The sequence below is a fragment of the Seriola aureovittata genome, chromosome 13, assembly GCF_021018895.1.
Source record: "Seriola aureovittata isolate HTS-2021-v1 ecotype China chromosome 13, ASM2101889v1, whole genome shotgun sequence".
Lineage (NCBI taxonomy): Eukaryota > Metazoa > Chordata > Actinopteri > Carangiformes > Carangidae > Seriola > Seriola aureovittata.
Window position 1 is genome coordinate 26,517,493 of NC_079376.1, and position 12,891 is coordinate 26,530,383.

The window sequence follows — 12,891 nt, forward strand, 5'->3', positions numbered from 1 at the left end:
AGGACAAAGACATAAAGTAGACATACAGTGGGGTCCAAAAGTCTGAGACCACTTTCAAGTGGTACTTGTAACATCACTTGTTAACATGATATACAGACTTTAAAAGCTGATACAAACAGCTTGGGATTGTGGCAGCCATATTTTCAATCTGTGTTCATATACTGACTCTCTATCTTCATACATATCTTGTTAAAAAACACTGAATAAAGCAGTTTCACATTTAAAGTCAGTGTTTCACTGATGCTCATTGGCAGAGAGGGAGTACCTTGAAATTGAAACTGCTTACCTTTGTTTCTTTAATAACTTATGAACCAGACGTTGAGCAGGTTTTTGACTCTTCATTCCACTCCACAGAACACAACACAGTCAATATTGAGTGTAAAAATCACACACTGGTTACATAATCAACCAGACAAAACAAAAAAGAGCACAGCGCCATAACCAATTCTCCTGGTGAAGCTATCAATGAAGTCAGCATGGCATCCACAGCCAGCTTCTTAGAGACCCATCGAAAAGCACTTTCTACTGACTTTAAGACAATTATACCAACACTCGAGACACAACGAGGACTACAGAGTCCTACAGGAGACTGGGCCTTTGCCATTAGGGCCCCTAAACTTTGGAACAACCTAATAGAGGAGATCAGCCTTGCAGAGTCAGTTCCCCGTTTTATCTCACTTCTTAAGACACACTATCATGAAAAAAGCTTTTATTGTGTGATGTCTTTAATTTCATTCATTTGTGTTTCACTTCGATTTGTTTAATGTTTGTATTGGTTTCATGTGAAGCACTTTGTTATTTCTATTGAAAAGTGCTATACAAATAAACTATAATAACAATAATAATCATTATTATTATTACCATTATTATCATTACAGTCCAGAGGTAATACTAAGAGGAGATGGCAGAGATTCTGCTGCTGTTTCCTGCCAGGCTTACCATAATAACAACGGAGGCAGGAAGGAAAATATTTTCCTCGGTTCATGAGGTTAAGGACTATTTATAATACATCATTCCAGATATTGACTATAAGGCACTTTTTTTTAACCTCCATCAAATGCTTGTTGGACTAGCGATGCTAACCAGATATCCACTTTCTTTTATTCAGTTTCTTCTTCTTCCTACTAACTGTTACTACTGAGATACCCAGTGAAATAGCCACATGTATTGACTGTGTGGACTGTGGGGCTAGCAGTGTCACAGACAGGTACTTGTATCTGGGGTGCTTTGCTGAGCTGGTTTGCAACCTGGATTCTCATAGCCCAGAGGCACCAGCCATGTTCTTATTTTTTCTTTTTCACTAACAGACATGTAAAGTAATGAAACGATTTGTCCTCTTTTGTTTCCACTGACTCTATGCCAAAGCCTTTTAGTACTTCCATTTGAGAAATGAGCTTAGTAGTGAGCTGATGACAAATTAAAAATTTTATAATATGTGTATGTAATTCTAAAGCGTTATCTGATACTAGAGATAAAAACAAAGTAAGCTTAGTACTGAACTAACACCTTGATAGGAAGTTTTATTTACATTTTTTTCCCAATGCTTTGATGGGAGGTAGGGCCTATTTGCAAAGAAGTAACTTTGTGAAGTAAATTAATGACTGTGATTGAACCATTACCCGGGTTCAGCTCAGAACTCAACTAACATTATTATATACTCTTGGTTTTTTATTTGAATCTCTTTGTTTTCTAATATTGTTTTTTTCACTATTTTATGGTCATTTCATTGTCACTATTACCAACAACAGGTATGAGCTACAGTATTTACTATTTTTGAATGGGAATAATAGGTAAATATATATAATTTCCATTGATTTGTCACCTGTCTGTACATAGGTGTAAATGCAATATGTTCTTTATGTACGGTACATACACCTCTGGTTCAGCTTTTTATTATTAGTGCCACGGGTGCTCATCTCCGAGGCACTCCTCTACAGCTAGAATAGCTGAGAGGAGTGCCTCAGGGCGGTTTTATTATTCTTCCGCCAAATTTTTGCGCGTAACTCGTCCCGCAGCTTTGAGAAAACCCCGGTAATATACACAAGAAAATGCTATAAAATCATCATATATCAATATTTTTTTCTGCTTTTTTTTGCATACATCTCTTAAACCACTTCAGTTCTGCTCAAACCTACAATGTTTATTAGTTTTCAGGATTTTAACCCTTTAAATGCCCGTTTGAGAAAACACGAGTAAATCCTTTAGTAGAATTGTTCCTGAACCAGCGGGGTCAGGATCTGCATGCATCTGCCCACAGTTGTCACCCTGCTCCACTCTGCACCACTTGTCTATACCACTTTGATTATATCAGAGCCACAGTGTAAACATGTTGATACTGATGATTCATAATAACGAATATTTATACCTCATTTATACCACTGCCAACTACTGTATTTATTTTAGCATATTCATGTGACATCATCCACGAGACTGATGTGAGAGTACAGACCTAGCACCCTGATGCATTCATTGCAATATCGGGGGATTTTAACCATGTCACTCCCACCTTTCACCTGTCTGGCTTCACTCAGTATGTTGACTGTCCCACAAAGGAAAATAAGACACTGGATCTGTTGTATGCAAATGTCAAGGAGGCCTACACTGCTTCTGCTCTACTACCACTTAGCAGATCAGATCATAATCTGGTCTTCTTACAAACCCTGTGTACTGAGGCAGGTTGCAACCACTTGCTCATTCAGGAACTGCACCCTGGAGGACAGTGAGTATCTAAAACACTGTTTTGAGTGCACAGATTAGAATGTACTGTTGGAGTCACAGGAAAATGATAAAAGAAATGACTCTGACCTTGATAGAATGGTTGAAAGTACCACAGAATATATTGACTTCTGTATGGACACTGTAATACCAGCAAGGACTGTACACTGCTTTCCAAACAACAAACGCCTGGATCACCAGTAACATCAAGACCCCCCTCAACCAGAAAAAGGAGGCCTTCAGGGATGGAGACAGGGAGGAGCTCAGGTGTGTGAGACATGAGATGAAGAGGAGATTAAGCAGGTGAAGGAGGACTACAAAAAGAAAGTGGAGAGAAAGCTGCAACACAACACCAGAGAGGTGTGGAAGAGGATGAGGACCATCACTGGCTGTAAAGAGAAGAACAGCCAGGCAACATCAGGTGATGTGGAAAAGGCCAGTGAGTTCAACCTGTTCTACAAGAGGTTTGACACAGCCTCCCACTGCTTCAGCTGCAGCTTCTCCTACGGCATCTCCTCCACAACCTGACACTGCAGCTACAACTCCCTCCACACTGGGGTCAAGTCTCCTGTCCTTTACAGCGGAGGAGGTAAGGGGGGAGCTCAAGAGGCTATGTCCTGTAAAGGCAACAGGCCCGGATGGTGTGTGTCCAAGGCTGTTAAAAGGACTGTGCAGCCCAGCTGGCGGAGCATCTCCAGAGGATCTTCAACTTAAGCCTTCAAACAGGGAGGGTCTCGGTCCTGTGGAAAACATCATGTCTGGTTCTGGTACCTAAAGTAGGACAACTGGCTGAGATAAATGATTACAGACCGCTGGCCCTCACATCACATGTCATGAAGACCCTGGAGCAGCTGTTTCTCCACCTTCTGAAGCCACAGGTTGAACATGCACTAGACCCCCTACAGTTCGCCTACAAGGAAAATATTGGAGTGGATGATGCTGTCCTTTACATGCACCACTGGGCCATTCTTACTTGGGTGAGCCAGGTGGTTACATGAGGATTATGTTTTTTAGTGCATTTAACACCATCCAACCCCCCATCCTTAAAGACAAGCTGGAAGGGATGGGGGTGGATCCCTGCTTCAAATCCTGGATTGTGGATTACCTGACAAGATGACCACAGTACATCAGGCTGGGTAACTGTGTCTCAGGGACAGTGATGAGCAGCACTGGGGCTCCACAGGGGACTGTTCTGGCTCTGTTCCTGTTCACCCTGTATACGGTGGACTTTAAATACAACTCTGAGTCCTGCCACATCCAGAAATACTCAAATGACACAGCTATTGTGGCGCGTATCAGGAATGGGCAGGAAGAGGAGTACAGGGATTTGATGATGGCCTTCAGTGAATGGAGCGACAAGAACTGCCTCCTTCTGAACACCTCCAAGACCAAGGAAATGGTCATCGACTTTCGGAGGTGTGGGCCCACCCTTCAGCCAGTCAACATTCAAGGTAAGGACATTGAGGTGGTGCACACTTATAAATACCCAAGTGTGCACCTGGACAGTAAACTGGACTGGTCCCTGAACATGAATGCAATCTACCGGAAGGGGCAGAGCTGGCTCTTTTTCCTCAAGAAGCTCAGGTCCTTTGACGTTTGCAGTGAAATGCTGCACATGTTTTATCAGTCAGTGGTGGCCAGTGTATTCTTTTAATCTGCAATCTGCTGGGGCAACAGTATGTCAGACAGAAGCAGCTACAGCTGCAGCAAACGTGTCATCTCACTCCGCTGCAGAACAGAGAGGTTCAAGAGATCCTTTTTTCCCACTGCCATCAGGCTATACAACACATCAGCCAAAGGAAGTGGACTAATCTAATAATTATTGTTCATTTGTTATTAACTGTTTTTATTATTATCATTATTATCATAATTATTATTATCAACAATGAGCTAATGGGCACATTCATTTCTCCTAGGGGATAAATAAAGTATGTATGTATGTATGTATGTATGTATGTATCTATCTATCTATCTATCTATCTATCTATCTATCTATCTATCTATCTATCTATATTCATATCTATCCTTAATAAGCATCATCAACATCTTAAGCATTGTCTGACCAAGTTTGAGGTGGGTGTACTTAACCCTCTAAGAGAAGTACATCACAGTACTTTATAGAACTGACAAGCCACACTTATACCCAATTCTAATATAAAAGCTACTCATTAGTATAGACATGTGTGCAAAGTTTTTGAACAACCTAAAAGCCTCAAGGTCTTCGAAAATTTAAAATCGCAATACAATCGAAATACAAAAAAGCCCGCTTCCTGTCCTGCCAAAATTTTTTGAAGAATATGGATTAAATCCTTTATTATGTGTCCAATCATACCACCAAATTTCGTAAACATCCGAGCACCTTTTTCCCCGACCCGGCCCTACATTTGGGGGCGCTATGGAGCCTGCTGACCACGCCCGAGCCCGATCACCATTGCATTTTGCGATTTTTGAATCCTTGAGGTGTGTGAAAATTTTCGTGACTTTTCAGGCATGGGAAAGCCCTCAAAAATCAATCATTCCAGCAGAATAATAATCTTTCCAAGAACGACAGGTTCCTTGTACCTCCGGTGCCAAGGTGCCCGCTGGGCCCTGGCACACTTGGTGCTTGTGCCCCAATAAATTAATATATAAACAAAAAGATCTGTGCCCTGATGCCATCTGATGATCTGCAGGCTCAGTCAACGTCTATATGGTAAACAACAAAGCCAACTCCAAGCAGAATATCAATCTAGCTTAGCAATATAAAAAAGTTGATACTTCTGCATGGATGTATGTGAACCAGCATTTAGCAGCTCTCAGTAGCATTGCACATTATGGTAATTCAGCAACAGCTTCATCCTCCTCACATGGTATAGCAGCCACTTGGGTCTTATTGTAAACTGCTCAATATAAATCTGACACTACTTCCTGTAGTGAGCATGCACTTAAACATAATTAGTTAATGCAGAACAGTTGCACATGATATATTTGGTAGAAAACTGGGTTGTAGCATAAATCCTTTCTCCAACAACTGGCGTAAGGAAGCTTACTTTTGAAATATAATATGCTAAGGTGTTCCTGCACGGCCACAGAATCAATGTCAATGTTGTTTTGATTCTGCTTTTACATAAATATTAATTACAATCATTTTTTCTGATTAATGTAATTGTAACAGGTTACAATTACATTTATTTTTTGATTTAAATATGTAATCCCGTTACATGTAACTAGTTTCCCCCAACACACTCAGCCCCCCTCCTTTACAAATAACAGAGGGCTGGGTGTTCTGAAGTGCTCTGCTGAATCGTGCTTGGGGAATAACAATTAGTAGCAATTATAGGAGGTTGGTTAGCAGGCCTCACAGCTGTCAGCAGGACACAGAGAAGGCGACAGTGCTCTCATTTGCATCTGAAAGCTTCAATAAGGACATATTGTATTGCGAGTGGTGCGATAATAGGCCGCGCAAAAGGCAACGCAAATGCAGTTGGGGGGAGGTGGAATCTGTGCTGGTGATTTTTCTTTTCCCCTCAGTGTAGTAGAGAGCTGGCAGAAAGGTTTCATTCAGCAGCCAACATATATTAGAAAACTGTGGGCAGCCACAGAATGTCAGAATCTACTGTAAGATCTGATAATAGCATTTTTATTCTGAACAGTAGAAGAATGCAATTGTGCTCAGCACAGTAAATGAACTGCACTAAACAAATGTACATGTTGACTAGTAGGTATTCTATTTTTAGGTTTTTCTTCAGACAATGTGACAATCAAACCTGCTTTACACAGTGATAAAAGTGGGTGGAGCTTGAACTATTCTCCCAGGCTGTATTTTTTCATTCATACACTAAAGCTTGGTTTATACTTCTGCAGAGAATTGACGCAGAGCTGACGCAAATGCAAGAGGCCTACACCACTGTGAGCATTTTTACTTGTGCACTGGTGTGTCTGCATAACTCTGCAATTACACTGCTAGATGGTAGTTGGTGGTGGGGTTCTATGCCACTGTATGTGTGTTTCAAACAATGGAGACTGCAACTGAGCCGATCATGTTAGAGCTGGAGATGATAAACGTTGCACAACAGTTACGTTTACTGAAATGACTGCAATGCAGAAAATAGAGAAGACGTGTGTATGACCATTGAAATCACAGAGGCAGAAACGATGAGTTTTTTCTGCCTCTCTGGCCACTTAGAGACATGGGCGAGACATGCTACCAAGCAGACAAATCACAGTTGCCACGACGTGTACTTACATTCGAGGGAGGTGCATATCAGGCTGCAGTGATGGGTACATGACTACACCTTACCTAAAGCATTGACTCAACAAACCAGGCCTTAAAGAGCACATCAAGGACTGAGGCCCTGATAGCTAAAATGTTACAATCCTAGTGGTTGGCAGTTATATGGTGATAATTATATATCATGATATAGTAATTTCTTCTGAAAAGTCGATTGGAAGAAATTTTTTAAGATTAAATGGAGAAGAATGAACACATATCTGGACAGTGATGGACAAATCATTGGAAGGCATATTCAATACATAAATACTTTTCCAGTGTAACACCTTTTTTTAGGACAAGTGGAGTTTCATTCATTCAGGGCACTGGTTTTCTGATATCTGCCTGAAAAAAACTTTACCAGGCACCAGGCAAATTAATAGATTCACAAAATTATGGTCAAAATTAGTTTCTTATGTACAACAGTCATGGCCAGACTCTATGGAGATTGCAAAAGAATAGACCGTTGGTGTGATTTTTTTTTTCTTGTTTTCCCCCATACTGTCAAAAGGTCAAAAGGTCTCCTAATATATTCTGTATGTGTATATGTATGTTTCTGTCTTAAAATTTAAATTGCTGAAGCTGAAGCAATGCTGAAGTAGCTCAAGCAATTGCTGAAGCAACACTGAAGTAGCTAAAGCAACTCCTGCAAGCAATGCTGAAGTAGCTGAAACAACTACTGAAGCAATGCTGGAGTATCTGAAGCAATGGCTGAAGATTCAAAGCAGAATTTGTAAACTGGAGGTTGAATGGCATGAAAGAAATTTTTGGCACAATGCTAAAATGGTTGAAAAAGCAGCTCATATTTACTGAGGTACAGTGCTATGAAAAATTAGATGCCAGAATGTTAAACTGAAGAAGCCAGTTAGTCCATTAGCTGCAAAAGCTGATAACTGAAACACCAAATTATTTACTGCCAAAGGTGAAGTAGGAATAAAATGCCTCAAAACTGTGAAAGAAATCATTTGTGTTCGTAACCGAAAGATGAACTACATCCTAAACAGTTGAAAGTTTTTCAACAGTTACACTAGACAAAAATTGCTCCCAGTTGTGAAGTTTTTAAATTTTGTAGAAATATACAGTCCAATCTGACCTAAAAACAGTTGAAGGACTGAGTGTAAAGAGTCTAAATACAGTATATTCTGACCTGAGAACAGTTTGAAGGACTGAGTGTAAGGAGTCTAAATACAGTACAAGCTGACTTGAGAACAGTTACAAGGACTTAGTGTAAGGAGTCTAAATACAGTGTGTATTGTGTGTGTGTGTGTGTGTGTGTGTGTATGTGTGAGAGAGTTTGGCTGTGTATGAGTGTGTATGTGTGTGTGTGTGTGTGTGTGTGTGTGTGTGTGTATGTGTGTGTGGTTTGCTGTGTTTGTAAACATCATAGAGATCAAAGAGTCTCTTAATGAACAATATCCCTCAGCTGTGTCTAGCTGGAAGACCTGACTCAGAGCTGAGTGGGATTTTGGCTCAGCGAGCCTCTTAAACAACTGCTATTTATGAATAAACGGTAACTCCTATCAGAACCATGAGCAGACCATGAGCAGCACAAGAGCTTTGTGCACAGAATATGTGGGTTTGGTGTTTCTAGAGCCAAAAATGTGGAAAAAGGAGTGAGTTACAAAAAAGGGTCAGTTCTGCTTTTCTTGGGAAATGAGCGCCTGATTTTATATGACAGTCTATGGGAGAGTTGGAAAGCTCTGTGCTTAGATAGGACCATTGTATTAAATAGGACAAATTTGTTTACAAACCGGGAAGAAATGATGTGTGAAGACTGAAATATGTGGCCAGGGCCATTTAATCAGAAAATTTTGAGACCGGTTTAAGACCTTCTCCTCATTCTAGAAGTGATGTAACCCACACTAGCCCTGAACATTCCACGGAATACACACCGATTACAAATTCAAAAATCATCAGAAAAAGACATAAAACTTAAACTGTAATAGTTTAAAAACAGTAACAGATAACAAAAAGTTGAATAATAGTATAATAGCTGAAAGCCTTGTGAACATTTGAAAGTTTGACTGAAGTCTCTTGCTCAAAGTATGTAGATGTAGTTGAAGTTCAAAGAGCAGAACGTTTTAAAGGATTTGAACATTGTGTTAATTCATTTGAATGACAAAAAAACATAGCAGAAAAAGCTTAATTTTTCCAAAATTATAAATAGTAGAAAAAAGTTGAATACATCCAATAATCACCAGAAGAAGCTGAACATTTTGATAGTTGAACAGTTTCTCTCGCACATAGTATGAAGAAGTAGGTAGAGACTGAAAACAGGACAGAAGAAAAATAAGAACTAGAAAATTCCAGGGAAATTTTGAGTGCCACGGGGGCTACTGCAGGGATGAGTACATGATTTATTTCCAGTGTTCAAAAGTCACCCTGATCATATTCTGGTTTTGAGAAATGTCTTGATATAAAAGACTCTGATATAAAACAATGTCACATCCCTCCATCATGTATTATGTGGGAAATATCTCATATTCTGTGTTGTTTTTTTTAATAAAACAAGAGGCAACATGTCTTCAAACGGGCATTTAAAGGGTTAAAATCCTGAAAACTAATAAACATTTGATAGGTTTGAGCAGAACTGAAGTGGTTTAAGAGATGTATGCAAAAAAAGCAGAAAAAAATATTGATATATGATGATTTTATAGCATTTTGTTTGTGTGTCCTTTTTTGGACACGAGGAACCCCAGAGGGTACAAAATGTGTTACCAGTGTATAATAGACCTGTAACAGTAACTGACATTAGATTTTAAAAATATGTCAAAAAAGACACTTTCTTGCAGAAATCCATACCTTCAGCTGTAACACAGCCAAAATGATCAGCAAATCAAAAAAGAAAAGTGAAGAAAATATCCAAAAAAGGTCAGGGGGACCCCTGAGGGTTAATAAATCCCTTGAACCGCTATTTAAATTATCACTATTATGTTTTTTTCTGTGCTAAATTTAACATTACTGGGGAGGAGAGCAACGCGACTAGAAGTGACAGCGAGAGAGGGCTAGTAGCTTCTCCTCTCCTCTGTCTCAGCGGAGACCGTCACAACTTCATTCACTCTTTTAACAAAACAAAAAAAAAAGCAACGAAGGAAGCAGTAAATGGACTTACATATTTAAGACCTAACTAAATGTAATTTAAGACCTAACATGCAGCTAATCTAAAGCTAGCGGAGCTTGGAGAGTTGGTTATCTGGTTGCTAGGCGCACGCACACAGGTCAGGAGCTGCCGTTGCCATGTTAATGTGAAAATCTGCCCAGAATTTGGCTTCTACGTGGCTTCAAACAATTGCAAATTATGAGAAAACCGTTACTTCTTTTCAAAAACCGAAAAGACCGTAACAGACACTGAAGCCAGAAGTTTCTTACAGTCTCTATTTTATTCAGATATTCCTTAAAATGAGTGAGTAAGCTCAGTGCGAAGACAGAGTGAGATTCTTTTGAAAAAAAAAGACGATTACATTAGGTGTCAATGAGAGTGAGACAGGTATTGCTGCCGGACTCGGCACCCCCGTTTAAATTTTGTGCAGACCCTGCCTGTCAAAGTTACATTTTATGAATCCCAACAACTATGTCTACATTTTCAGAAAGAATTATTTGTATCCTTTTTACGGTTTGGCCGCGAGCTCGAGTTAAAAATAAAAATAAAGGTTATTTTTTACTGCTTCACGCACTGTAGCCAACTGACGCTTTCACTCTAACTTTGAAGAAAAAGTGATTTGCACTCCTCCTTTGAGTGCTCACAGTTTGAAAAGTTTACATGTTATGTAAAAACAGTTCCTGTCTTTTTGAGAGAGCAGAAGTTTTCCTCCGTTTTATAGTTTGAATCACATTTCTACGTGCAGGTATGAGAGAGCTGGGTGACTCAGAAAAAAGGTGCAATTTTGTAGAAAAAAGGTGGGTTTCTAAAGAAAATTCCAATGCATTCCTAATGCATTATTTATTCCCAGATTTTTGGGAATAACTTTGGGAAAAATTGGAATTTTAACACCAAAAGTCATAGCACGTCTTTCGGGATCAAGACACACGTTTTGATGTATATATTACTGGGGTTTTCTCAAAGCTGCGGGACGAGTTACGTGCCAAAATTTGGCGGAAGAATAATAAACCCGAAACAGAATATTAATAGATGCTCCGCCCTGAGGCACTCCTCTCAGCTATTCTAGCTGTAGAGGAGTGCCTCGGAGCTGAGCACCCATGGCACTAATAATCCTGAGGAATATTAATAGATGCTCCGCCCTCCTCTCAGCTATTCTAGCTGTAGAGGAGTGCCTCGGAGCTGAGCACCCATGGCACTAATAATCCTGCCCATCGTGCTGTATGGTAGTGAATATGGGGTCCACTCAGTCATCATAACTTTAAGTGATGGGATAAACACCCAACGCGATCTCCACATGCAGAATTCTGCAGATACATTTTAAACATACAAAGAAAAAAAAAGAAAAAAATACCTATTGAGCACAATTAGGCAGATGCCCAATGACACAATAATACTGCTTTCCAAGATTAAACCAAGTTATAACACAATGTAAAGAAACCTATATGAAATACTGAAAAAAGAAGAAACTGAAAGCCATTAGATAAGAGAATAGACAGAGATTATGAATTGGCAGAATATCTGTTAACTGTCAGAAACAGAAAGCAGAGGCGGATCCTTACCAGGTCCAGGCTCAGTGACCACAAACTGACAACCCAACAAGGGACACACAAAAAATCATGGCAACCAAAAGAATACAGAACATGTGATCACTGTTCAACAGAGGAGGTGGAGACATACAGTAGATCCACTTCCTCTTAAAATGTATCTCATTCAATAAAATAAGGAACATTTACTTTAACCAATTCAATTCTGTAATTCACAATTTCAATTAGCTGATGACATCTCAATATTAAACACACTCAGAAGAAGAAGACAAGGCAGATCCATCTGATCTGTCAGTAGTAGATCACTTGGGTGGAAATATTGGGTCATGACCCACCTGTAACTATATGCACTCAGTATAAACACTTTTTACACACACAACAGAGGATGTTGGAGCCTATAAGTGAACCATCAAAAGTCTGTATTGGTTTATTGTGACATGTTATTGTACTACCTGGATGATATGTCCAGACATACTGTGGCTCACTTTGCTGAGCACAGTCTGGAGCTTGGCTTGGATATAAAAAGCTTGCAGACAACACTGTATTACAGCCTTGTTCTAACACCAGGCTACCAGAATGGGCTTTCTACACTTTTCACCTATGCAAAGAAGACCAAGATTTCTACTGTGGCAATTCAGACAACATATTCAATAAGTCAATACATAGTCAATAACATAGTATAGTACATATACATAGTCAATAACCCATAATGACAAACTGAGAACATATTTTTAGAATTTTTTCCAAACTATTAATAATCAAAAACTGAAATATCAAATTTTTCGAATTTACAAAATTACTATTGAGTACTTTGTAGAATCCTCTTTGGCAGCAGTTACAGCCTGAAGTCTTCTTGGGTAAGTCTCTACAAGCTTTGTGCGTCAGGTCTCGCCACAGATGTTCTAAGGGGTTTAAGTCTGGGCTTTGGCTGGGACACTCATGGATAGTCACACACTTGTCCTGAAACATGTTTTTGTGGCTATGTGCTTTGGGTCACTGTTGTCCTGAAAGGTCACAGCATATCTTAGGTCAACATCCTTCCCTCAATTCTGACCAGTCTCCCTGTCCCTGTCACTGAGAAGCATCCCCATGGTATGATGCTGCCACCACCATGCTTCACCGTAGGCAGAGTATTAGCCTGGTGTTCACTATAAATGGTGTTTGTAATTCTGAGTTCAGTTTGTGTCTCATCAGACCAGATAATCATTTCTCTTTTAGTCTTTTAGCAGCTGTCACGTGCCTTTTATTCCATCAAGCCACTTTACCATGACAGCCTGATTGAT

General features: G+C 39.7%; 1 protein-coding gene across 2 annotated transcripts in view; it reads right to left on the reverse strand.

Moving 5' to 3' along the window:
- Positions 1-12,891, reverse strand: part of adck1 (aarF domain containing kinase 1) — a 117,820-nt gene that overhangs the window by 13,512 nt on the left and 91,417 nt on the right. The window lies entirely within an intron of this gene.